General features: G+C 53.6%; 1 non-coding gene across 1 annotated transcript in view; it reads right to left on the bottom strand.

The window, feature by feature from the left end:
- Positions 1 to 1,456, bottom strand: part of LOC126434521 (small subunit ribosomal RNA) — a 1,910-nt gene extending 454 nt beyond the window's left edge. Inside the window, exon 1 of the ribosomal RNA XR_007579290.1 lies at positions 1 to 1,456. This exon is cut by the window's left edge and continues 454 nt beyond it. This is a non-coding gene — a ribosomal RNA (small subunit ribosomal RNA).
- Between the last annotated feature and the right edge of the window lie 3,544 nt (positions 1,457 to 5,000).

Raw genomic sequence — 5,000 nt, 5'->3', positions numbered from 1 at the left:
TCACGCGACTAGTTAGCAGGCTAGAGTCTCGTTCGTTATCGGAATTAACCAGACAAATCGCTCCACCAACTAAGAACGGCCATGCACCACCACCCACCGAATCAAGAAAGAGCTATCAATCTGTCAATCCTTCCGGTGTCCGGGCCTGGTGAGGTTTCCCGTGTTGAGTCAAATTAAGCCGCAGGCTCCACTCCTGGTGGTGCCCTTCCGTCAATTCCTTTAAGTTTCAGCTTTGCAACCATACTTCCCCCGGAACCCAAAAGCTTTGGTTTCCCGGAGGCTGCCCGCCGAGTCATCGGAGGAACTGCGGCGGATCGCTGGCTGGCATCGTTTATGGTTAGAACTAGGGCGGTATCTGATCGCCTTCGAACCTCTAACTTTCGTTCTTGATTAATGAAAACATACTTGGCAAATGCTTTCGCTTCTGTTCGTCTTGCGACGATCCAAGAATTTCACCTCTAACGTCGCAATACGAATGCCCCCGCCTGTCCCTATTAATCATTACCTCGGGTTCCGAAAACCAACAAAATAGAACCGAGGTCCTATTCCATTATTCCATGCACACAGTATTCAGGCGGGCTTGCCTGCTTTAAGCACTCTAATTTGTTCAAAGTAAACGTGCCGGCCCACCGAGACACTCACTCAAGAGCACCCTGGTAGGATTGCAACGGGGTCCGCCTCGGGACGCACGAGCACGCACGAGGCGCGTCGCACGCCTTCAGCTCGCCCCACCGGCAGGACGTCCCACGATACATGCCAGTTAAACACCGACGGGCGGTGAACCAACAGCGTGGGACACAAATCCAACTACGAGCTTTTTAACCGCAACAACTTTAATATACGCTATTGGAGCTGGAATTACCGCGGCTGCTGGCACCAGACTTGCCCTCCAATAGATACTCGTTAAAGGATTTAAAGTGTACTCATTCCGATTACGGGGCCTCGGATGAGTCCCGTATCGTTATTTTTCGTCACTACCTCCCCGTGCCGGGAGTGGGTAATTTGCGCGCCTGCTGCCTTCCTTGGATGTGGTAGCCGTTTCTCAGGCTCCCTCTCCGGAATCGAACCCTGATTCCCCGTTACCCGTTACAACCATGGTAGGCGCAGAACCTACCATCGACAGTTGATAAGGCAGACATTTGAAAGATGCGTCGCCGGTACGAGGACCGTGCGATCAGCCCAAAGTTATTCAGAGTCACCAAGGCAAACGGACCGGACGAGCCGACCGATTGGTTTTGATCTAATAAAAGCGTCCCTTCCATCTCTGGTCGGGACTCTGTTTGCATGTATTAGCTCTAGAATTACCACAGTTATCCAAGTAACGTGGGTACGATCTAAGGAACCATAACTGATTTAATGAGCCATTCGCGGTTTCACCTTAATGCGGCTTGTACTGAGACATGCATGGCTTAATCTTTGAGACAAGCATATGACTACTGGCAGGATCAACCAGGGAGCTGCGTCAACTAGAGCTGAGCAGCCGGCCGCCCGGGAGTGTGTCCCGGGGGCCCGCGCGAACACGCAAGCGTCCGCTCAATTATTCTGCAAACAGGAGGAGGCTGAGCTCCCCTGCACAATACACCTCGAAACCCTCTCAGGTCCCGGCGGCGCGCAGCGCCGTCCTAAGTACTTGGTCGGGTTCGAGAGAGGCGCAATCGCCCGGAGTTTGGCGAGTAGACGCTTTAGGTGCGACCACCCGTGCTCCCAACTGAGCTTGCCGCTGCCGACAGAGGCCCGGGAGCGTGCTGTCGTGGCATTGCCGGCGGGAGACAACACGCGCCACCTACGGTGGCCGGCAGCTCCAACGCCAGCGCCACAGAAGGACAAAAGCCCCACTTGGGTGCCGAAGCGAACTCTCCCAGCACAGCGCACGCGCCAACACGTCCGCACAGCTGCGATACAATCCACCTGCGAGAACCGCAGAGGCGACCGAGCAGCAGACGGCGTCGCGGCGCCGAGCGCCGGGCGGCGGCGCATCCTCAGCGCACACAGTCCTCAATCGGACCAGCACACTGCAGATGTCCACCGCGCTTCGCACCGGGCCCGCGAGGACCTACTTTGGCCGCACGGCGCCGCGTGCAGGGTGCGCCGGCGCGCAGCTACGCCGCCTGCCGCCTCCGTCGGCCGGCGCGCCTGCCACTGGCCGCCCCCACCAGCCGGCTGTAGCGCGTGCGCCCACGCACCGCGCGGCCAGCACGCCGGGAGGCCCCCCCTCACCGGCCGGGGACGGTCCCACCCAGCCACCGCCGCGTATCGCTTCACACCCACATGCCATTCACGTTCGTGGGCATGGTGGGTATCGCTGAAACAACCGGTTGGTAGCTCAACCGATCGTCGCCATCACTGATTCACCTCTAGCGAGAACAACCGCACCACAACGGTTTACCAGTTCTTCATTTGCGTAACGTCACCAGCAAACGTAGACGTCCATCGCCATTTGCAAATTCAACGATTGTTGCATGCCTGTGTCAGGTGTCACGACACACTATGTCTGCCCACATACACGCAACAACATGTGCACGCTTCGCGAACACGTGGAAGGTGGCCCCCGTACGTATGCGATGTCCATTGCGCGAACGACTGTCAACCGGCCTCTGTCGCATGTCGCAGATGTGGAACGCAGTGCACCATGCTATCACGGTGTGTGAGAAGAGACGACTACGTCTGACAACACGCGCCACTACATCAACAGACGGCTCATGCCGATCGCCATCCACGGCATACCATACTGCAATCCAGCTCTTATAGGGAGACGACATGTAGCTGAGTGCACAATATTTGGACCGTATGGTTCGCCGTTGTTGGCGCAGTCGTGGTACGGTCACACATGTACCACGATGTATCATTCAGTACATGAGGACCAATGTGCAGTACAGTGTGTGATTTGGACGTACAACATCAGCGGACAGTTGACACAAGCCGTACCACAACGTAGGCTGTGCTTCACCATGCGAATGCCAATGAACAACTGCGAAGGGCATTGAGCATGTACGTCCTGCTGCCATCCGCATTACAGTGTATAGCTGCAAGGTGTTTAACATGAAGCGATACTCTGGGGACCGGGCAGTGCGAGTAGCAAACTATATTGCGGGGGTTGCAGTTAGGCAACACTACACTAATTTAACGCGTCGTATGACAATTACAGAGCAGGTTAAGGCCCAACGTGTGTTGGGTTAAGGCCCAACGTGTGTTGGGTTAAGGCCCAACGTGTGTTGGGTTAAGGCCCAACGTGTGTTGGGTTAAGGCCCAACGTGTGTTGGGTTAAGGCCCAACGTGTGTTGGGTTAAGGCCCAACGTGTGTTGGGTTAAGGCCCAACGTGTGTTGGGTTAAGGCCCAACGTGTGTTGGGTTAAGGCCCAACGTGTGTTGGGTTAAGGCCCAACGTGTGTTGGGTTAAGGCCCAACGTGTGTTGGGTTAAGGCCCAACGTGTGTTGGGTTAAGGCGCAACGTGTGTTGGGTTAAGGCGCAACGTGTGTTGGGTTAAGGCGCAACGTGTGTTGGGTTAAGGCGCAACGTGTGTTGGGTTAAGGCGCAACGTGTGTTGGGTTAAGGCGCAACGTGTGTTGGGTTAAGGCGCAACGTGTGTTGGGTTAAGGCGCAACGTGTGTTGGGTTAAGGCGCAACGTGTGTTGGGTTAAGGCGCAACGTGTGTTGGGTTAAGGCGCAACGTGTGTTGGGTTAAGGCGCAACATAGGTTAGGTTAAGGCGCAACATAGGTTAGGTTAAGGCGCAACATAGGTTAGGTTAAGGCGCAACATAGGTTAGGTTAAGGCGCAACATAGGTTAGGTTAAGGCGCAACATAGGTTAGGTTAAGGCGCAACATAGGTTAGGTTAAGGCGCAACATAGGTTAGGTTAAGGCGCAACATAGGTTAGGTTAAGGCGCAACATAGGTTAGGTTAAGGCGCAACATAGGTTAGGTTAAGGTACAATATAGGTTAGGTTAAGGTACAATATAGGGTAGGTTAAGGCGCAACATAGGTTAGGTTAAGGCACAACACGGGTTAGGTTAAGGCACAACACGGGTTAGGTTAAGGCACAACACAGGTTAGGTTAAGGCACAACACGGGTTAGGTTAAGGCACAACACGGGTTAGGTTAAGGCACAATACGGGTTAGGTTAAGGCACAATACGGGTTAGGTTAAGGCACAATACGGGTTAGGTTAAGGCACAATACGGGTTAGGTTAAGGCACAATACGGGTTAGGTTAAGGCACAATACGGGTTAGGTTAAGGCACAATACGGGTTAGGTTAAGGCACAATACGGGTTAGGTTAAGGCACAATACGGGTTAGGTTAAGGCACAATACGGGTTAGGTTAAGGCACAATACGGGTTAGGTTAAGGCACAATACGGGTTAGGTTAAGGCACAATACGGGTTAGGTTAAGGCACAATACGGGTTAGGTTAAGGCACAATACGGGTTAGGTTAAGGCACAATACGGGTTAGGTTAAGGCACAATACGGGTTAGGTTAAGGCACAATATGGGTTAGGTTAAGGCACAATATGGGTTAGGTTAAGGCACAATATGGGTTAGGTTAAGGCACAATATGGGTTAGGTTAAGGCACAATATGGGTTAGGTTAAGGTACACATTGTTGTAAGGAAAGGTGTTTTGGGGGGGGGGGGCGGCAGTTTGTTGATTGTGATTATCGTAAGTAAATGACTGCGGCATCATCTGATTTGCCACGTCAGGGTGCACCTTTGGCTCATAACAGGCGGCGCTCTGATTCCATGCTTGTGGCAGACCTGTGTCTTTCATTCCTGCCATTGTTTGTGTGGTGTGACAGGAGGCAGTATTGTGATGTTGGGTGCACCCCTGTGTGGGACATGTGTGGGTGTTGGTGGCTTAGCTGAGCAATGGTGGTTGTCGGAAGGGTGGGATATTCTGTTTTCCGAGTGGACCTCCCGGTCTGGTTATGATAGTGTGGATTGTCTAATGTGGCAGAGAGGATGCACTGGGTGTTGTTCCATGCTGGTGCTTACATATCGTCTGCGTGCC

This window comes from Schistocerca serialis, unplaced genomic scaffold (genome assembly GCF_023864345.2).
Source record: "Schistocerca serialis cubense isolate TAMUIC-IGC-003099 unplaced genomic scaffold, iqSchSeri2.2 HiC_scaffold_1189, whole genome shotgun sequence".
Lineage (NCBI taxonomy): Eukaryota > Metazoa > Arthropoda > Insecta > Orthoptera > Acrididae > Schistocerca > Schistocerca serialis.
Note: the sequence above shows the minus strand (reverse complement) of the source record. Positions and strands in the feature narration are given on the sequence as shown.